Source organism: Elgaria multicarinata, chromosome 1, assembly GCF_023053635.1.
Source record: "Elgaria multicarinata webbii isolate HBS135686 ecotype San Diego chromosome 1, rElgMul1.1.pri, whole genome shotgun sequence".
Lineage (NCBI taxonomy): Eukaryota > Metazoa > Chordata > Lepidosauria > Squamata > Anguidae > Elgaria > Elgaria multicarinata.
The window spans coordinates 11,598,292-11,620,938 of NC_086171.1; the positions used below are offsets into that span (position 1 = coordinate 11,598,292).

Consider the following 22,647-nt stretch of genomic DNA (forward strand, 5'->3'; position numbering starts at 1 on the left):
TTTTGGAGTGCCTAGGAATGCCAACACTTAACAGAAGTCCTAACTTCACATATATGCTGATGGGGTCTCAGCAGGCAATGACTGACCAGGAAAAAGGTTTTGGCATTGGAGTGGATTGCTTGATGAAAACATCAACCAAGTGTACAGCTGCTGTAAAAAAGAAAAAAGAAAGAGAAAAAAGAGAAGGAGAGAGGGAGAAAGAGAGAGAGAGGCCCTCTCTACACCATCATTTTTTGGAGGGATCATCTCTTTGTGTCCCAGGATCAGGGAGGGATGATCCTTCCATTTCTCCAGGATAACTGAGACCTCAGTTATCCCAGTTTTACATGTGGTCCCAGGATGATCCCGAGGACTGTGTGTAGTGTGGGTGCCCATCCCAGCTTCTTCCCTCTTCCCCGCGAGTAGTGGGGTTTATCAGAGGGAAGGAGCTGGGACGGGGTGGGTGGGTGTCCAGGGCCATTGGGGGGTGGGGAGTGGGGTCAGGGCTTTTTCTTTAAAAAAAATATGCTTGGTGTGGAGAAAGTTGATAATACTCGAACAAGGAGTCATCCAATGAAGCTGAGTGGTGGGAGATTCGGGACAGATCAAAAGAAGTACTTCCTCACACAGCACATAGTCAAAGTACGGAATTTGCTTCCACAAGATGTTGTGACGGCCACCAACTTGGACAGCTTTAAAGCAGCTTGGAGTAATGAATGGGAGGATAAATCAAAGGCTATTAGTCATGGTAGCTATATATTACTTCCAGTATCAGAGGCAGTATGCTGGGGAACACAAATGGAAGGTGCTATTGTATTCATTTCCTGATTGTGAGCTTCCCATAGTCATCTGGTTGGCCACTGTGAGAACAGAAAGCGAAACTCAATAGGTTTTTGGCCTCAGTTGAGCTTGTATGAAAGCAGTCATCAGTGTGGTGAGAACATTTGCCTGAATCTAAGTTTTGAACCCTTTGCTTACTAATTAGCAAAAGGGACATTGTTCTAAGAAGCCAATGGGTGAAGCTATTCCCTAAAGAATTTCTGACTTAGGCCTGATTAATTAATTACTATTTATCATAGAGATATGGGAGCTGATTCTGTCTGGTATGGGATGATTAGTGTGCTTACTTTGCCATGTGTCTCACAACGCATGATGTAGGGGTTCAACTTCTTCCTACGTAGTGTGTTGGATGCTGAGATTGGTGCAGGAAATGGAATTTGCTAACTTTTTATCTTCCAATCAACCTTATCCTCTTAGAAGCCATGCTGATGTGTGTGTGTGTCTGTGTGTGTGTGGTATATGGATTGTGACTACTAGGGTGACCATATGAAAAGGAGGACAGGGCTCCTGTATCTTTAACAGTTGTATAGAAAAGGGAATTTCAGCAGGTGTCATTTATATGTATGCACCACCTAGTGAAATTCCCTCTTCATCATAGCAGTTAAAGCTGCAGGAGCCCTGCCCTAGTGACCAGATACAAAAGATATCTGGCTGAGGATGATGGGAATTGTAGTCCAAGAACATCTGGGGGTCTGAGGTTGTGTGTGTGCATACGGGGGAGAGGAAGCTGGCAACATACCCTCAATTGGGTCTTCACCTCCTCGCAGTCACTGGCTGTCCCTCTGGTCTCATTTCCCACTACTGCCCAGAGGTAAATGAGGAAGATGAGAGTGCAGGGTCTTAGCAGCTCCCCTCTGTTATACCCACTCTCATGGCTCACAGCTGTTCTTCCCGTGGGCTTTTAATTGGAGTGACAAGTGGGTGAGCAGGTGGCAATTTCAAGGGGAACAGCTACCGGGCCAAAGGACTGCTAGGGTGTGGGTATTGGCAGGTGCCCAGTTATGCTGACCCTTGATGCCAGCCCTGTTTCTACTACACCGGAAACATAAGCAAAAGAAAAAAAGAAACGAAATAATGTCTGACTGTAATAAGCATAGCTCTTTTAATAATGAGAATACTGTGGCCTACATGGTGAGCCAATTAATTTCTATATGCCATGGAAAGGAAGTCTTTCCACGCTGAATTATGGTATATATTTAAATTTATTCCCCACCACATCTTGAAAGCCAAGAGTAGATTAAAATATATAGAACACATCATTATACAACACTATGAAAATGCAACTAAATAATAATATTTATTATTAATAATAATAACAATAGCAACAATAATAAATGTAACATTAGATTATTATTAATATAATAATTTTAAAAAACCTAGCAATTACCAGCTTTCAAACACTGGCTGAAATAGAAGGGTTTGGGGGCCTTTCTGAGGGTGCAAAGTGGGGGTCATAGTGAGGGTTTTTTCAGGGTGACAATTATAGTGGATCTAATGAGAAGAACTCCCTATTATTATTATTATTATTATTATTATTATTATTATTTATTTATTTATTTATTTAGCACCATCAATGTACCTTTGTTCTCTGCCGGTGGTACATCGATGGTGTGGTTAAGAGGATCTAGGAAAGCAGGCAAGTAGACCTCACAGCGTATTGGTGATTGGACTTCTCCAACCTGTTGCCTTATGAATATTTTAGAATACAACTCCCATCAGTCTCAGCCACCATGGCCAATGGTAACCCAACAGACAACAAAGATGGGCAAGGCTGTGCTAGGGTTACCCAGTGAGCTCTGCTCACAGTTGAGCAGGGATCTGGGCCTTTCAAGTCCAAGGAAACTTCTTTACACAGCACATAGTTCACCCTTCATACACCACCACCAGTGTATTTGCACAACTGAGGCCTTAGCTAGACCTAATATTTATCCTGGGATCGTCCTGGAGTCGTCCCTGCCTGCTCCCGGGATATCCTGTGTGTCATTTACATGAACAGGGATGACCCCGGGATGATCCTGGGATAAACCGTAGGTCTAGCTAAGGCCTGAGACTAGTTCACCAACTGTCTGAACTGGCCACATTCATTCATGCCTTAGTAACATCTCATTTGGACCACTTTATTGTGCTCTATGTGGGGTTGCCTTTGAAAGTGTTCAGAAATTTCAGCTGGTATGAAATGCTGTGGCTGGTTATGATGAGCATGTGACTCCCTTGCTACAACAGTTTTACTGGCTACCAGTCTGTTTTGGACCACAATTCAAAGGGCTGGTTATGATCTATCAAGCCCTAAATGATTTGGGACTAGGCTACCTAAAAGATTTCCTTCTCTCATATGAGTCTGCCCATGTATAGGATCTTTGGGAGAGGCCTTTCTCTTGGTCCCATCATCCGCAAAGGCACATTTGCTGGGGACGTGAGAGAGGGCCTTCTCATTGGGGGGTTCCAGGCTCTGGTGCTCTCTCAAGTTGGCTCCCTCTCTATTGTCCTTTGACAGGCAGGCAAAGATGCTTTTATTCAGGCACACCTTTGTCGTTGAAGGATGTTGTTGTTTTTATTTTAAAAAATGGGTTCTCTTTATTTCTTTTATTATGTTCTTAATTACATGGGTGGAAATTAACCAACTCCTTCTCACTCCAAGTCCAATGCTTTATCTACTGCACCTCCAGGCTTGACACCAACCAGCCCATTAATAATGTTAATGATTCACAGTAGCTGCAAATATAATTATTGATCCATTCAAACTGAAACAGACTGTTAAAGAGAGTATAGTTTTAGCTTTGTGTACCCATGACCCTCTTTATACGCACACAAAGTGGCATGGGAGCAACTGCCATGGAGTGCAGTGGGATACAGTTACGACTTAATGGTCTTCAGGAGCCTTCTCCTTAGATGGCCACTTACTTCAAAATGTGGCAAACCAGTCCTGCTGCGTTTGGGGGTCCTCCTGCTCATTCTGCTCAGTGGGGCCCAAGACATCTGTCCCACAGGTCTGTCCTGATGGGACCACTGTGTGAAGCAAACAACCGTATGGGTGGGATCAATCATGTGGATATTTCTCATTTGATCAATGTATCATGGCAATCCAAAAGAATTCAGAAGCCCTGTCAAATTCCAAGACTTGGGTCCAGGATCTGCCTTCCACAAGAGGGAGGGACCTTCAGTGAGAGGAAGGGATCTGCTCACAGAAGGTCCTTCCACCTAAATTTGGGGGATCCCCTCTCCCCACCACAACCCAGCTCTCTTGACTCTCTGTGTAGCATTTTCAGGAGGCCAGAAGGGCTGCCATAGGAAGGAGGGAAAAAGAAAGTTCACTTCTGTCAGGCCAGTTGATCCAATGTAAATGTGGATTCAACTCCAAGTAAATAGGGCTGCAAAGCCTTCCCCCACCTGGGTTCCTCCAGATGTTTTGAAGGAACAATTCACGGTAGCAATAGGGTGCTGGGATTACAGGGTGAGGCATATACTGACACTCATGGCCTAAATGCAATTTCTAGAAAACCTTTATTTGGATGGAATGCCATGTAATCCAAATGATGCACACTTTCCACATTCACTCTTATTGTTACCAAATGTTTAGGTCTTCCTCAGAGTTTTGCTAATTTGGGGGTATCTTAAATAATCTCCCCTACCCGCAAGCCTGTTGCACAATGTGGAAAAACATGACTATGGGCTTCTTTAAATGAGCGTTTTATAGCACACTCGTGATTGGCCACTCATAGATGTTCGTAGGTCATTTTGGTGATACTGTTAGCCTCCTGTGCATCTCCCACTCCATTTTCCAGTTTTAGTGATAAAAAATAATCCTCAGAAAACACAACTCTTCTGCAATATGTTGGTATTTTGAGGGGTGTTCTTGCCATGTGCAGGCTAAGTTGTGCTATAAAACGCCGACTAGAGGGCGCTGTCCCATTGAACTACATTGAACAATCCATGTGGTCGCAGCTCTCTTCCCTGTGTAATTTCAGCTCATTTTAAATGTGGGAGAGAATCAGGAAGTAGAGCCACAGTAAGGAAACATGATTTTCCCCAACTAAAAGTCCTCTTCATGTTTTGGTTGTATGTTAATTGGGCTTTTTGGAAACTCTGCTGTTCGAAGCTAATGAGTGTCACCTTTTCCTTAGAGGCCTCGACCTCCAGGCAACATTCTAAATTATATGACCTTTGCTTCATGTTTTGGGCTTATCTTGGAAGACTTTTGTTCCGCTGTTTTTCTTAAATGCATAAGAACATAATAAGAGCCATGCTGGGTCAGACCAAGGGTCCATCCAATACAGAATTTGCAAAGTGGCCAACCATCTGCTCATGGGAAACTCACAAGCAGAACATGAGTGCAACAGCACTCTGTTGCCCATGTTCCCCAGCAACTGGTGTACATAGGTGTGCTGCCTCTGATATATAGGCATTAGGACTCTAGTAGCCACTGATGGCCTTCTCCTCCACGGATTTGTCCAATCCTCTTTTAAAGCCATCCAAAGTGATGGCCTTCACTACACCTTGTGAAAGTGAATTCCATAGTTTTACTTTGCACTGTTTGAAGACACACTTCCTTTTATCTATCCTGAATCTCAGCAAATTACATACATCTATTCATGTTTCTAGATCAGATTTTCACACGCACACACCTTGTTTCCCCCTCTTCTCTTCTCAATTCTTTAACCTTTACTGCATGTTTCCCTTGGTAACTTTCCTTCATTCAGACATCAGGAACTTTTCCACTCAATAAAGGGGGGGCATTATATGATTTTATGTGACATTCACATCATCCCTGAGCATTGGCTTTCCTGGATGGGGCCAACAGGAGTTGAATTCCAAAACATCTTTGAAGGACCCAGTAGGGGAAGGCTGGTCTTACATCAGACTGTCAGATATTCAGGAATTCCTGTTCAATTGGAGAAGAAAAATATATCCTTAATGTAGCTAGATGAATTCAAAATACATTGGTAGAGGGATGGAGGAGGTCTTTATTTCAGTCTTGTACTACATATGACCCTGAGAAAGCTTAGCTGTGCTTGCAGCACACGTGTGGTGTGTGTGGTGGTGGAATTGTAAGCATTCCTTTCTAAAGCGGTATCATCTTTCACCTTTATGTGAATTTAAAAATGTAAATAAAATTGCTGGAGGTAAATGGTATACATGAAGGTCATACTCATATCCACCATAAAAGGATTCAAACATACCATTTGATCCATCAGTGGTTCAGCAGACAATGAGGCAGTCTGTTGGTTTCTAGTAATCTATTTTAAGCGCTTTATGGGCCAATATTTATGTGCCTAGCTCCCAGTTTGGAAAAATAAGAAATCCGAAATAAACCTTTAAGAACTTCATTGTGGTTATATTTATAGCCTGACTTGCCGGCATATCAAGCAGTGAACTTCTTCAAATGCCAGGCCTTCCTGGATTACATTTTCTTAGTTGCAAAAATGGCAATATAGAATATTTGTAGAGATAGGAAGAGCAGCTTTTGAAAGATTCTGAGCACTCTCTACTCAACTTTAAAAGGAAGAAAAGCTTCATCGTCCTTATCATCCTTTATTCTCTCTTGCACCATCTCTGCAGCAGGTTAGACACTCTGCTGGCTGTGCCATTCTCTCCTATTACTTTGCAAAAGCAATCTCCCTCCCTCCCTCTCTCTCTCCATAGGTAGTATTTCCATTTCTCTTAATTGGAGCACACAGTTGGTTAGGAAATTAATTCATGATATTTTGGATCCACAATTTGCAACAAACAAGCATATGGGAGTTCAGTGGAAATTCTGTTGTCCCATCATCTATTATCTGATCGACTGAACGGATGCTCCAGGGTGGACTGAACATAACTATTTGTATCAAGGCCCCATTTCTTTCTCTTACGTTGTGAGTGAATGACCAGGTCTAGACCAGCTTTCCCTGACACGGCTCCCTCCTAGGGTGACCATATGAAAAGGAGGACAGGGCTCCTGTATCTTTAACAGTTGCATAGAAAAGGGAATTTCAGCAGGTGTCATTTGTATATATGGAGAACCTGGTGAAATTCCCTCTTCATCACAAGTTAAAGGTGCAGGAGCTATACTAGAGTGACCAGATTTAAAAGAGGGCAGGGCACCTGCAGCTTTAACTGTTGTGATAAAGAGAGAATTTCACCAGGTGCTGCATGCATACAAATGACACCTGCTGAAATTCCCTTTTCTATACAACTGTTCAAGATACAGGAGCCCTGTCCTCCTTTCCATGGGGTCACCTGATTAACTTGAAATATAACCATATTTTTATTGTACATTGAGGGGCTGATTGGAAGTCCAGAGAAATGAATGGGTATGTTTTGTCCCTGTTATGAAAATGTACATAGCAGAGAGTGTATTTTGATCTAGCCATTTCTCTCCAATATGGTACAGTTTTGCCATGGGGGTACACTTTCAAACAAACATCTCTCCATTCAACGCTTGATATGGTACAATCCTTGCATGTAGATTGTTCCACCTCAGTTAGGACATTTGAATCAGCTTCTTGTTTAGGCTTAGGTGATCATTCTGGTAAATGAAGAGACTATATATCAAAGTGAAGATCAGTCGATATGAAACTGCTGCTGTAATGGCAGCAGAAAGGATGCATTCATATACAAATAGGAACATCCCACCCACTGAGAACAATTAACAGTAGTCGAGTTCAAAAATGGAATTTTTAACTGGAGCTGGAAGGATCTGCAAGAGACTAAAACAGCATGGGGCAAAAATACTATGAAAAAGGTCATTGATTCTCCACTAATGATTTTTTTATATATGGATTTTACTTTCTTCTCTTTATTTCATTTCACATTGATGTTTTTACATACTGTTATGTGATTTTGCAACTATGTCCTCTGGAATCAAGCATCTAATAGCAAATTATATTTTCATTCAGGGGAGAAGACCAGTGTGCAAAGATTTTGGTGCAGGATGCCATCGGAAAATATTACTCGGTTAGAAATATTAATTCTGATTTCAGATATTAGCGGTGGGCCACGTCATTCTTCTCAGCCTTAATCCGGCAGGACTGCAAGTTGTCCCTAGACGATGCTTATCTCACCTCTCTGGAACAGCTGGCCCAGAATTGTCTTCAGAAATCTTTAAACTTGGCTCAGCTCCCTTTGACTCCCCTTACAGCTTAGATGCTGAACCACAGCAATTAGGAGGGTGCATTGTGCTGAGGCAAAGACATTCTGGCTGGGAGTTACTCTTAATTAATGAACTCTGCAAAGGGGTCAGAAAGACACAGGATTCATTCCTATTCAGCACGGCTGAAACTGTGAGCCAATGAAGCAAAAATTAAAAGCCTCCAGAAAAGAGCTACCTTTGGAGATATTTTCCACACTCGTCCTCACAGGTCACAGTAGAGGCATCGTAGGAGGCCCAACATGAAAGGATTCGAGGCTCTTTTCGTCCTCACAAAATCAGTGCCGGTCAGCTATTCAGTGAACATAAAACTGTTCAGCAGGGCTGCTGAACCTCTTTCAGCCCATGGGCTGAATTCCATTCCAGAAAAGCTCTTGGGGGGGAGGTGCATTCCAGTGGTGGGTGGGGCCAAAGGGGGTGGAGCCAAGACAAAAGGGGTGTGGCTAAAATATTTACAAATACCAGCGTACTCTAACATAAAACTCTTAGGACAAGTAATTAAGCCGTAGGAGAGGTATTTCAACCTTTTGCGAATGGGGGAAAAACACACACAAAAGTTGTGAAACCACCAAACTATCAGTGGTTGGTGGCAAGCCCCCCCCCCCAGGGGCTTGCCACCACTGGATTTGGCTCTTGAGCATGAGGTTCCCCACCCCTGCTGTACAGGGTTGATTGATTCTTATTATTACTTATCACATTCATATCCTAACTTTTCTTCAAGGAACTAAGGATAGTGTACATTTTATTTTAATCCTAGCCTTCCTCAACTCTATTCATGGCTGATCGGGGATTCAGGCCTGGGCAGTTCAAAGCCATGTTCTCTTCAGACCAGCCTGTGAAGTGGGCTAGGCTGAGAGAGAGCAACTGGCCCAAGAACCCATGAGCTGTATAACGAAGCAGGAATTTGTAGGCAGAGTGATGACCAACACTATGGTTATTCAGTTCAGATACCATACCAAACTATAGCAGAAACTGCCATGATTTGTGAGTAGTGGGGAGCAGTAGAAGGAAGGTACTGGGCTGGGAGGAATCGGGTTGGGGGGGGAGGAAGCAGTTTTTTTTTTTTTTTACTTACATTTGAGTTGGAGCACACGTGCACTCAGTTCCTTTAAAACAAATGGTGGATACAACACCCTCCTTCCTCCTGGGATGTTGCGTCTGCATGTGGACTAAGGGGAGGATCTTGCAAGATCCTCCCTCCCTCTACACCGGGCTGGTGTAGAAATGCCCTCTGTCCCTTCAGCTGCTTTGCGGTGAAGATCTGGCAGCAGGGTTCAATCTCTGCTGCTGAAAGGTCCTTTGGCCTTCCAAAAGGGTTTTCGGCAGGTGACGCACAGTGGTTGGGTTCATCCAACACGCTAGCTCATCACGGGTTATTGTGTTGTCTGAACGCAGCACATTTTCTGCAGGGTGGGTTTATGTGCTGTCTGAACACAGGGTGTGTGGACAATTCTCATTTCAGCATTATTGGCATTTTTTGTATTCAGCAGGCGACACAGTTGGGAAACGTAAGCATTCCCCTCCGCCCCGATTTTTGAAAGTGGATGTGTACGGGAAAGCTCCAAAAAGAGCAACAAAGCACACAGGCTCAAGGGAATGCTTTATCTGAGTACCAGGCTGCCTGTTCACAGCAGCGAGAGAAGCTTTTCTTCTAATGCAAACAGTTTTTACAATTGTGTAAGCCTTCGTAAGCCTCTCTGTGCTGCCAGGAAGTTGTTGCAAGGCTGGAGCCTTGATTTCAGTTGCTCGCAGAACTTACATGTGTCAATAGCCACAATGTCTGTGAAACGGAGGAAATTGCCAGTGCCTTATCAACATTGGCCAAAGGGGCTGGGAGATTCTTTCATTTTGGAATCTCACTGCAAGCTGAAGATTTTGTAAGCAGCTGGTTTTATATTGTTTGAACTTATGCTGAGGTCTGTGTTATAAAATATCTAAACTCGACACCCAAGAGAAAACAGCAACCATCATCATCTACGGTGACCATATGAAAAGGAGGACAGGGCTCCTGAATCCTGAACAGTTGAATAGAAAAGGGGATTTCAGCAGGTGTATAGCAAGAGTGATCAGATACAAAAGAAGGCAGGGCTCCTGCAGCTTTAATTGTTGTGATGAAGAGGGAATTTCACCAGGTGCTGCATGCATACAAATGACATCTCCAGATAGGGTGAGGAAAGAATCCTGCCTGAAGCCCTGGTGACCTGCTGCCAGTCAGTGTTGACAGTACTGGGATAGATGGACCAAGGAGACAGCAGCTTCCTAAATTCTAGCTTTGCACCCCTGGATTAGACCCTGGTAACAGGGATGGGGTTCAGAGGGGAGCACGGGATGGAAATCTTTCCTTTCATAAACCTTTTTGAATGAAGTCATTTTAGGCCCCAGACCTAAGAAATTGATTCCTCCTCCCCTAGCAGCCTGTAACCCCACCACCCCATCCCACATTGTTCAGGAGAGCACACACAGCCCACCAGAGAGGCTTTTCAGGGTGAGCAGGTAGTTGTGTGTATTGAGGGTGGGTGGGAGGAAGGAAGGGAAACTTTCCTCCTGTTAACTTATCTCAGGAAATCTCTATCTTCCTTTACCTAATTCCTTTACTTTTCTGTTTCCGTCTGAACTTTACAAAATCTTTAAAGCAAATTTAATGCCACTGCCTGACAGCAGTAGAAAGAATCTGTGTTTATTCACTGACATACAGGTTAAAAGCTCTGTGGCAAATTACCAGTCTTGAACACTATACAACTCAGCTTGGTATTTATATTCTCTGCCATTTCCTAAGAGTGCTGTGGGGATTAGAAGCCACATAATTCCATAGAAGAAGAAGAAGAAGAAGAAGAAGAAGAAGAAGAAGAAGAAGAAGAAGAGCTTAAGGCTGCAATCCTATGCTCAGTTACCATAGAGTAAGTTCCATGGAATCCAATGTGTACATCTGAGTAGACCTATATAGGATTTGCACTATTAGTTCTTTTCAAACCCATTTAAAGACATGATATTTTTCTATAACGACTTTTCATTTGGGAAAAAAAAATCCATTGCTTATTTTACTGCAGTGCCATGGGAGATGGCTTCCACTGGCTTCTTCCCACCTTGGGTGGCCAGGTGTCCTACTTGACAAAGGACTGCCTTCTACCTGAAAGCAGCCATTATTTGAAGGTCTGTCTGGTTTAAAGAGAGAGTACCATAAAAAGAGAGCAGGAACTTTGAATTTTCCCAACAACAGCTGGCATCTGGGCAACTGAGCAGGCCCCAGGTGAGAATAATCAAAGTCTTTCCCATGAAGGTGAGATGTATTACATTTCTATTTAAATCATATTGATGATTTCCAAATGATTCTGTTCATAACTTAACAGCAGCATATACACATTTTATGCAAACCCATGCCCTTTTTTGTCCTCTTTCTGGGGGACGCATTTCCTCTTTATTGACGATGCATAAGTGGCCACCCTATCCCACACTTGTGGCAACCTGGAAGCATGGAAACATGTGGGTAGGGCCTACTGGATGGCTCCTTCCCACTTGAACATTATCCTCTCTCTGGCTGGATGAGGATTGGGTAGGAAGGACCCATGTGATGGCATCACCCACATGGTTGTGGGCTTCTAAGCATTGCTGTAGAGGCCAGGGAAGAAGCCATACTCCTCAATTCTAGTGCAGTGGATAGAACAGTGATTGGACATGGGAAATCCAGATCCAAAATTCTGTCAACTGTGAAGCTAGATGAGTGGCAAGTCTCTATCACTCAGCCAGCCTGTCCCATAAGGCTGTTGTGAGGCTATTTGTCTGATCTCCTTAGATCAGGGATAGGGAACATGATGTTGTTGGACTTTGATTCCCATTATCTCCATTGGCTATGCTGGCCAGGGCTGATAGGAGTTGCAGATGCTATTAAACTTCTGAAGGGCCACATGTTCCCACCCCTGCCTTAGAGGAAGGGTGGGGTACTTATTTCTTTATCTTAAAAACATATTGCATGGCACCCTTGCTTCAGGAGATATACCAATGTAACAAAAACAGCTAACCACTTTTTAATCATGTTTTCCATATACGTCAATGCATAGGATTGTGCTATGATGTCAGTAAAACAAAATCCTTACTTAAATAATAGGTAAAATAGGTGTTTCCAGCATCTTGCAAGACCATAGTCTTATTATTTATATGAGGGTTTTGATTGCTAATGCTAGGATAAGTGCAATAAAAATGCCTTTAATACCTTTTTTGTCTTAATGAAAAGATGAGGGAAAGAGAATTAGTGATATTTATCTTGCACACAATTTCAGTGGTTTCACAAATGAAAACAAAATACCTTTTGTGGAGACGATTGGAGATATTTATATTCCATTAATGTAACTTTGCTAGGGATGAATCATAGTAACAAAACACAAAAATAATTGGATTATTCAATAATGTAATTGCCATTTTATCAAGAGAGACATCAGATTATGCTTCCTGAGTTATAAGTAGTTAGAAAATGCATCTGAACCTGCTGAGAGAGTTTCTTCTGATGACAAACTCAACAGTAGGAATATAACTTACCATGGTTGCAATATTGGACTAGGACTGTGGTGACCCAGATTCACATCCCCGCTGAGCTGTGAAGCTCATTGGGTGACCTTGGGCCGGTCATGATCTCTTGGCCTAATCGACCTTACAGGGTTGTTGTGAATATAAAATTGGGGGTGGGGCTATGTACACCAACTAAAGCTCCTTGGATATAAATGTGATACATCAAATCAGAAACCAAACTGTCAAAAATTGACATTTAGAGATTGTATAGGGAGTATGTACGGTCTACAGAAGACCTGCACAGGCAACTTCACACCTCCCACCAGACATGTTTTATGGTTTGCTGGGTGCACCACACTCCCTGTTCTATTTTTACAATTACACACAGGCAGCAGAAGTAGTTTGTTGACTCATGACAAGGCTCCATTCATGACTGGTTGGCCGTGGTTAGGGTGACCATATGGAAAGGAAGGCAGGGCTCCTGTATCTAATAGTTGCATAGAAAAGCAAATGTCATTTGTATGCATGCAGCCCCTGGTGAAATTCCCTTTTCTATGCAACTGTTAAAGATACAGGTGCCCTGTCCTCCTTTCCGTACGGTCACCCTGGCAGTATTCAGCTTAGTGATGCCAACTTCCAGTAGTAACAGGGACAAAGAGCCAGCAGTATTGAGACTAAGCTCTGATACTGGGCCTAAGTCCAACAATCAGGGATTCCCTGGGTAATATCCAATGTTAGCTGCCAACCACTAGGCCAGGAATGCAGAACTGGCCCTAGATGGCCATGCCACTTCTCATTCCCTTACCTCCATTTTGTTTGGGTGGGTTTCCAGAAATTGTACAGTTTCTTCCCCCTTCTGAAAGGTTGAAATGTCTCCCCTAAGGCTTAAAAACTGGCAGTATGCTGGGATGTTTTGGCCCTGCTCCTTTAGACCTGCCCACCATTTAAATACAGTCGCCAAGAGCATCTCTGAAATCAAATCTGGCCCTGAGGGGACTGTGAGGTAATCAAATTTCTTCCCATGACCTTGGGCAGTCAGACAAGTGTTTTATCGCATGCTCGCTACTGACCACTCACAGTTTTTTGCCCATCCTTTAGATGACCCCATCCACCTCCTGAACACCTCCCATTCTTTCTTGCCTTTTTTCTGTCACAAAATGGACCTTTTTTAATCTGACTTATTTGGGAAACGGAACGTGTCACCATTTCCTTCTGTGTGCAGGAAAAGTGGTACAATAAAAATGGCCCATGAATGGGCCACGTGGTCTTTGTTGATTTCCTCTTTCTTAAAGAGGAAGTATTGTGGGACAAGAGTGGGGGCAGAGAAGTGATGGTAGGGAACTGTGATCCCCCCCTCACATCTGATGATGCTCAGAGACTCTAGAGGGAGCAATGAATCCTTCCAGTAGTTGTCTTTCTCCACCCACCCCACATCATAGTGATGGACATTTAGCTAACTAAGAATGATGAACATCTATTTCTGACATGTTCATAATTCCTCTGTCTTTGAATGCTAGTATACCACGCAGTTCCCACAGCCTCAATTTAGAGGAATCAAATTCCAACAAGCCGTTTGAACAGCTGGATTTCGTTAAGCTCCTGTCAGGTTCCTGTGTCATCTGGCCCTGTGCCCTGGGATGAGCGTAACAGCTATCTTCGAGTTAACTCTTTCATGGTTCAGTGTGTCAATTCCAGAAATATGCTCAGATAAACTGTATCAGTGACATGTACAGGATCAGTGTTGTCCCTGCCACACCATCATTTCTGCTAATACCAAGCTTGTATGACTCTGTGTTAGGGCTAAGAACATAAGAAGAGCCCTGCTGGATCAGACCAAGGATCCATCTAGTCCAGCACTCTGTTCACACAGTGGCCAACCAGGAATCAACGATCAGGATACGGGTGCAACAGCACCCTTCCTTCCATGTTCCCCAGCAACTGCTGTATATAGCCTTATTGCCTCTGATCTACAGCTGAATTCCACTTTCCTTTTCTTGGATGCTGGAGAAATCTGCAATGGATTCAACTGAATTTGGATTTCTATGAATCTGACCTGTGGACTCTGCAGTGCACTGGCTTATCCCAATGCATGTGGTTTCTGCGGACTTGCAGGCTGTTGTTTAAGTTATGGGAGAATTTGTGCAAATTCGCCCTTGCACTAATGCACATCTGTTCCAAGTTGGCTAGAGCAATGAACTGGGCTGGGGACATGCTGAAACGTTCTGTTGCAGGTCCCAATTTCCACAAGTAAATGTAATATAACAAGGACCAGGATCCAAATAAGTACTTTTGGCATACTGAAGCCCTTAGGATTTCTCCCCCACCCCCAATCTTGGAATTACAAACCCTCCCATGGGATATTATAATTGTTTTTAAAAGTCCCCTTAGTTTTAAATGAACTGGATGGGGGACCATTGTCCAGGACTACACTACATGCTTTGTATGCACAATGTATCTGGCTCAGTCCCTGCCATCTCCAGGTGGGACTGGGAAGACTCCTGCCTGAAACTCTAGATCAGGGATGAGGAGAAAGGAAATTTCCAGATGTTTTGGACCACAACCCTCAGCATTCCTGGTCATTGGCCATGCTGGCAGGGGCTCCTGGGATGTGAAGTCCAAAACACCTGGAGATCTACCTACCTGATCACTCTAGAAATCTGCTGCCAGTCAGTGTAGACAACATTGGGATAGATGGCTCTTTATAAGACAGCTTCCTATACTCCTGTTTTCCAGAACATGGCAGAGGAGGCTAATATTTGAAAAACACAAACCCCAAGCATCCTTGGCCATAATGAACTATATGCATTGTTCTCTGAATCCTTGCCAAAGTACAGATGCAGCCATTCTTTTTATATTATTATTATTATTATTATTATTATTATTATTATTATTATTATTATGTTATTTTTATATTATTATTAATTTACTATTAATAATTTATTGCATTTTTATACCACCCAATAGCTGAAGCTCCCTGGGCGGTTCACAAAAACTGAAACAATTCAAAGTATAAAACAGACAGTATAAAAACATGATTAAAACGTACCATACATGATTTAAACATCCTGAAAACATTCTAAAATTTCACTGGATAGGCCTGCCGGAATAGATCAGTCTTTATTGCTTTCTTAAATTCTAAAAGACTGTCAAGTTGACGAATCTCCTCAATAATCCTCCTGAATTATGGCAGGGGTGGGAAAATCTGAGGCTCTGTGGTTGGACTCCAGCTCCCATAAGCCCCAACCAGCATGGTCAAGTGTCAGGAATGATAGCGGTCCTACTTCAACAACACGCGGAGGGCTTGCTGCTTCAGCACCCCCATGTATGGAGTCGAGAAGGGTCCTTAAAGGTTTCTCTTCAGAAGAGAAAGCCTACGGTACCGGAAACCCGAGAAGAAATGACCTGGAGCCCGGGAACCATGTGCTAACTCTGACAAATAATTATCTCTCTGAACGCACCAAATGAGAAAGTCGACTTTGATTGCAACATTCCGGCAAGAGTGAGATGTTCTCTCCGGTCATATTAATGTCATGCTGATTTTCATTTATTTTTAAAGCCGTGTGGCTCCCCTACCATGTCGAAAGCCCTAATAAATAAATAATGAAGCATTAAACGGCTCGGCGTGTGTCAGCTACGGGAATCGCCAATCTTTTAATTTCCAAACGTTTTAAACCTGCCATAGGTGATTTTGCCCGGACTTGATAGCAGAAAAGAGGTTGGCCCTCATCTACCTCTTCTCTGGATGCATTTTCCTCCCCACAGCCCCTCCACTCTGTCTGGGACTAGGCTCTCCTGGAGAATTAATTATCATAAAGAAGGTCTCTTACCCCTGGAGGTCTCCTCTTGGGTCACGGTTCAGCTCTTCAGCAAAGCAGGGTGGAAATGCTTGAACCTGGACAGCCTGTAGATCTGTTGACATATAGATAGATGGAGTCTAATTTCCAGTCTCAGATGACAATATCCCTAAGCTTCAGAATTTTCCACTTTAGCAGAGGCCACAGGTAAAATTTGCTACAGCCGGATACGCTGCATGATTTCCATTATGACAGCCGAAGTTTGCTTCATAATATTGCACGTCTTCTTATGGCAGATTTAACTGTATGAACACATCACAATATTTCCTTATCAGAATGTGTGTTTCAAGTTAACATGCTGACATTCAGGTCATCAGATATTCACTTTCTTCTCAGTATTTTTGTGATAAAACTCTCCATGTAGAGGTGTTAGATGGATGCCCTTGAGCAGAAAAAAATGATTTGCCTGTGTGACCACTGTACGGGGACTCAGTGGGCTGTACTTTTTCCCATAGAAGGGAAGAACTGCCATTCATTTCTACGGAAGGAAATACAGTGAATGTTGCACCTTGGAATACAGATCAGATGGAGGAAAAAACTGGAGTTCAGAAGCCAAAACCCACATTCAGTTGACCCTGGTGACACAGCAGCTTTTACCCCAACGTCAGAGCTGTTGCCTTTCATTGGGGTGATACCAGGGAAGGGGAACATGTGACCTTCAAGTCATTGTGGGACTGCAACTCCCCTCATCATTGGCTATGCTGGCTAGGACTGATGGAACTGGACTCCAACCATGTCTGGAGGGCTGTATGTGCCCCATCTCTGGATTACACAAATTCATGGAGGATGTCTATTAATGGCCTCTAGTCAAGATGACTATATGCAGCCTTCAGGCTCACAGGAAAGATGCCACTGAATACTACTTGCCGGGGACCAAAAATGGAAGATAAATGTCCTGCTTGTGGGCTTCCCAGAAGCATCTGGTTGGACACTGTGCTGGACTAGATGGATTTTTGGTTTAATCCAGTAGGGCTCTTCATCTGTTCTCCTCATTCACTTCAATGGGGGAAAATAAAGAGGCAGCACCTACTAGTGGCCAAGAGGTGTACTACAATAAAGAATAATTTGTTCCAGGAATCGGCCTTCGTAGATATGTGATTCTACAGCAAATTGATTGTAAATGAAGGAGTTTTATGCCAGATCAACTTTGAGCGATGCCCTTCATTGCATTTTTGGTGTTGGTGAAAGATTTTTCAGAACTCTTTACAAAACCAAGTGTGTGTGTGTATGTGTTGCTCCAGGGAGACCATTCAATATTAAATCCGCATCTCTGAAAAGGATGGTTTTGTAGCTGTTGAAATTTCATTTTGTTAGGTGGACATGAAGAGTTTTGTATATATAAAAAACCTTGCCTCCAGAGGGGATTTGCAGTGAATGGCAAGCACATTGATTAGGATGAAAAGCCAGAATGATACTACTTATTATTGAACTGCATTCACTTATGCCGTGTCTGCAACTCTTGAGAGAGTCACTGGGGCAAAGGACCTTTATAAGTTGTACACTGATACATTCCCAGGTGTATGATTACAGGATTCCCCACCCACTTTTTCCTTTTGAGTCCATAGCACAGTTAGAATGTTGATGAAATGTGTAGCAGATTCAAATTAGCGCTGGGCACTACCTTGGGCTGAATCCACAAATCCAAGCCAAGGCGGGCTGATTCAGCCTGCCTTGGCCAAATCCGAGGCAGTACTGGGTTGGTCTGAGGTGCCCCGAGGCTGAAGCAGATTGGCACTGAAGCCTCGGGGTGCCTCAGGCTGATTCAGGGGGTCCTGAGCCACTCCCTTCCCAACCACTTGCCCGGGAAAGCCAGTGCATGGCTGGCTGTGAGTCCCGGTGAGTCCATTGGGCTCACCTCCCTCTCCCTCCCCACCCTCTGTGGTCACCTCTCAGTGCTGCTGCCAGCATTTACCTTTAAATTGCATCCTCCTCCTGAGAGCTGAGCCGTGATTTAAAGTTACCATGGGGCTCTCTGTTTTTAATATATCTATGGCTACAAATTATGGTGGCCATAAAGGGCCATTTCTCCTTTAGGGCCACCATAGTTTGTGAACATAAATATATTAAAAATAGAGAGCCCCCATGATGAATTTAAAAAGTGGCTCAGCTCTCAGGAGGAGGATATGATTTAGAGGTAAGTCCCAGCAGTGGCGGCTCTGGGTCAGGTGGGGGGCAAGGGGTCTGCAGGGAGTCAGGAGTCCAATGGAACTCACAAGACCAACCTGCTTTTGGGGGGGGGCTGAATTTTGCTCTGGCTTCAGTATGAAGCCAAGGTGCCTCCCCGAAGCACCCCGAGTCGAATCGGTGTCATTTCAGAGGTTCCAAAAGAGCCTCTATGGTGAGTCGGGAGGGCTGTGTACAGCCCTAATTCAAATGAGTTCAGATTTCTATGAATCTGACTTCTGGATTCCACAATGGACTTGCTTTTTCAAAGTTGTAGAGATTATGCGGTCTCACAGAACATTTCTTAACTTTTGGGGGTGGGGAGAAAGACTGCCTGTCTGCTATTTAGCCAAGCATACTGATACCCCCACTCTTGTCAATGTCCTTGTCAATTTAATCTTCCACTTCTACACCTCCCTTGCTAACAAACACCGATCATGGAAGGAGCTCCCCACTGAAGCCACCTGGCACTGACGCTGTCATCTTTTTGGCACCAGGTAAAGACCACCCTCTACTCCAAGGCATTTAATAGTATATGATGAGACATCTAGCCCTTTTAGAACAGGTCTCTCTGTGTGGGGTCCTATTATGTGTTTAAATTGTTTTTAGCCATTTACATTGATTTAATTTTTCTGTGTTGAAAAATTTAGACTATTTTTATTATTATGTTGTATGTTGTGTTCTTATTATTTGTTGTAATCTACCTAGAGAGCTTCAGCTATGTAGAAGTACAGAAATGAAAATACATTTTGTATATTTGTTTTACATTTTGTATATTTGTTTTTAATGTTCCATGTTTTAATCTTTGTAACCCACCCAGAGAGCTTTGGCTATGGGTCAGTATATAAATGTAAATAATAATAATAATAATAATCTGCTTCACATCCTGCTGAAGTAAGAACACCCACCCATAAAGCTCCTTCTCTCCTGCAGCCACCAGTCGCTTTCAGTTCCCCCAACCCAGTCATGCTTGTCACTACCCTTCTCTCGTTTCCATTGCTAGCTGTCACATATAAATATGTATTACAGAGCAGTGAGCAGGATTGCTAAACATATGCAAATCTCATGACCAAGCAGTAAAATTTCATGGCAGAGCAGTAAATCTGAGGGAAACATTTCATTGAAATGGGCATTTACTCCTACATATTCGCACAGGATAGAAAAAACAAACAAACCCCAATTGGGAACATGTTCAGGACACTGGCTGGTGTCCTTTCTTCTTGCCTTTTAGGAGCACAGGGCAGAGGGCACTGAATAGGGCTGGGGGAGGATGGCTCTGGCAGCGGCACTTGTGAGATGGTGAGGACTGGCAGGGTTTTTTGCCGCTCTTGTTGGACAGCTATCTAGCGGTTCCTGACAACCCATGAAACTGTGCCAGGTTCACACAAGATGACAACTAGGCATGTGCTCTGCTCCGATTAGAAACGCAGAAGCAGGAGTGAATTGGCCTGCTCCGCCTTGCCCAGAGGTGGAGTAGAAGCGGACCGTGGACCCCTAGAAGCAAGGCGAAGAGAAGCGCCCATTTTCAGAGCGCTCCGGTTTCTGCGGTCCGATCCGATCGCCATCTTGAAACATTTCGCCCATAGGATTGCATTGCGGAAAAGAAAGGGGGATAACTGTGTTGTTTTTGAAGCTATCTTTCTGAAAATTCTTGTGCTTGGAGAGTCGTGGATGGGGGTCATTTTGAGACTACTCTCAGCTCTCTGCGTGCTGCGGTTCGTGTGCTAGAATTTAAAAAAAAACCGGCGGGAAAATACCTTTTCCAAAGGGCTGAGGGGCAGAGTCAACTCCCGGTCATGATCACATGATCCCAAAGTTGGAGGAGGGGATAGGCAAAACGGGTAACTTGGGATTCTGGGAACTTCTCTTTCTTAGTCTGAACGGACTTTTCCCAGTGTTTTTTAAAACAGTAGCCCCATCAAATGCACAAGCACAACCTGAAATCATATACTAAGCCAATAATAAGAGATAGAAACACAGCACTGCTACCCACCCTAACTTTGGGGAACAACTGAAAAGATGTGGTGCAAGGGGATGAGCTCCCCTAGGGCATGTGGACGTGCTCTCACTCTCTCCTGTACTTGGAGGGCCATCAGAGCCCTCCAAAGAGAGTAACCCGGTGGAGCAATGCCTATCATGAGTTGAAGTGAGAGTTCTACTCCTCAGAGCTCTCGTGGTGAAGCAATGGCTTTCATGAGTTGAACTGGCAGCTGCTTTCCCCTCCCCTGGGCACGTCCCCCTATTGCTGGTAAAAGACAGATATAGCCTTTTTTAAAAAGTTCTTCTTGTTGTTTATTCAGCAACACTGCTGCTTTTAATTCCACCCCTCCTTTGTTTATTTATTTATTTATTCCATTTTATATGCATTACTGGCTTATCCTTGGCTCACTTCCTTATGCCCCCAGAAATGTCTGCTGCCTGCCTGCCTTCCCTCTCTCCTCCCCTGCCCGCCTCGCAGGGATGTTGTGTGTGTCTGGCTTTGACTCAGGGGAGAAGTCCTTCCTGCGCTCACTTGGAGTTTTGGAAGTTCCAAATCCATTTTTCAAGTGTGGAAGAAGATTCATATAGGTTTATCTCTACTCCCCAATTCATGGCATCTTGGGATTTCTTTTGAAATGGCCCCATTGAGATGTCTGCAGGTTTAAGCCCTGCCAAAAAACAGGGGATGATGGGACTGCCTTGAGTCTGGGCATGCGTGTGTGTCCCTGGATAAGCTATCATGGTGGCGAGTTTGAGGTTTTTAACGTGCAAATTGACGGAGCTATCGAAAGGGGTGTGAATGGGGTGTTGGATTTTCATAAATTCCCCAAAATTCAGGGGATTATGGGATTGCCTTGAGTCTTGGCATGAGGTGTCATGGTGCCAAACATGAGGTTTCTAACTTTCACAGAAAAAAAGTTGTATACTTTTTAAGCTTAATGCAAGCCTATGGGGGGGGGGGGAACAGAGCTCCGATCCAGATCCGGAGCTCCGCAGCAGAGCGGAGCGGGCATGGGCGGAGCGGGGGTAGAGCGAAGCGAAGCGGCCCGATCCGCAAATCGCGGATCTGGAAGTGAAGCGGAGCGGGGGGTCCGTGCACACCCCTAATGACAACCCACCATGGCTGATGAGCCATGGTGGGTTATCATGTTGCGTGAACCAGGGCCAGACCTACAACAAGCAGGATACAACTTTTTGAAAGCACTTTGGAAATGGAATATGGAATGTGTCCTGGGCCCCAACAGTTGTCAATAACATAAACTGTCTTAAACCAGTAGTGTAGATCCTGCCCTGGTCGATATCTAGACAGTAGGGACACAGGAAAAAGGAAATATGTCTCAATAAATATTCTCAAGCATGATCTACAATCTAGCCTCAATTTCCCCCTTCACGGTAATGGGGTTGCAGCCTGAGCCAGTCCCCTGGAACTTCAGGCCCTGGTAAAGTGTACCACCCCTTGACAGTCACTATGATAAGAAATGAAAAAAGATCACTGACTAATGAGCAACTTAGTTTGGTCATCCATCCCTTTGGGGCTTTTAAATTGTCTTAATCTTTGCTTAAATAGAGCCTTTTCTTCTCTTTTGTACTACTGAATATCATTGCAGCATAGAGTACCTATTACAATTAGCGCTGTGCACAGACCCCCCTGAACCGCTTCGTGGCCCGATCCAGAACTTCCAGATCGGCAACAAACTTGGCTTTATATTTGATTCCTCGCTCTTCTTTATTCCTCATATCGAGGCAGTAGCTAAATCCTGTCGTTTCTTCCTGTATAATATTGCCAGGATTCGACCATTTTTGTCTGTCTCTTCTGCCAAGACTCTCGTTCACGCACTGGTTATCTCTCGGTTGGACTACTGCAACCTTCTTCTCTCTGGCCTTCCCTCGTCTCACATCAGTCCGCTGGTCTCTGTCCACCACTCTGCCGCTAAGATCATCTTCTTGGCCCGCCGCTCTGACCATGTCACTAAACTTCTGAAATCTCTTCATTGGCTTCCAATTCACTCCAGAATCCAATATAAACTTCTCCTGCTGACCTTCAAAGCTTTTCACGGTCTAGCTCCTGTCTATCTCTCCTCTCTCATCTCACACTATTGCCCCGCTCGTGCTCTCCGCTCCTCTGATGCCATGCTTCTCGCCTGCCCAAGGACCTCCACTTCCCTTACTCGGCTTCGTCCTTTTTCTTCTGCTGCCCCTTACGCC

The 22,647-nt window shown here is 44.0% G+C and overlaps 1 protein-coding gene across 1 annotated transcript in view; it reads left to right on the forward strand.

Moving 5' to 3' along the window:
• NXPH1 (neurexophilin 1) overlaps positions 1-22,647 on the forward strand; it is a 212,675-nt gene that overhangs the window by 20,905 nt on the left and 169,123 nt on the right. The gene's annotated exons all lie outside the window — the stretch shown is intronic.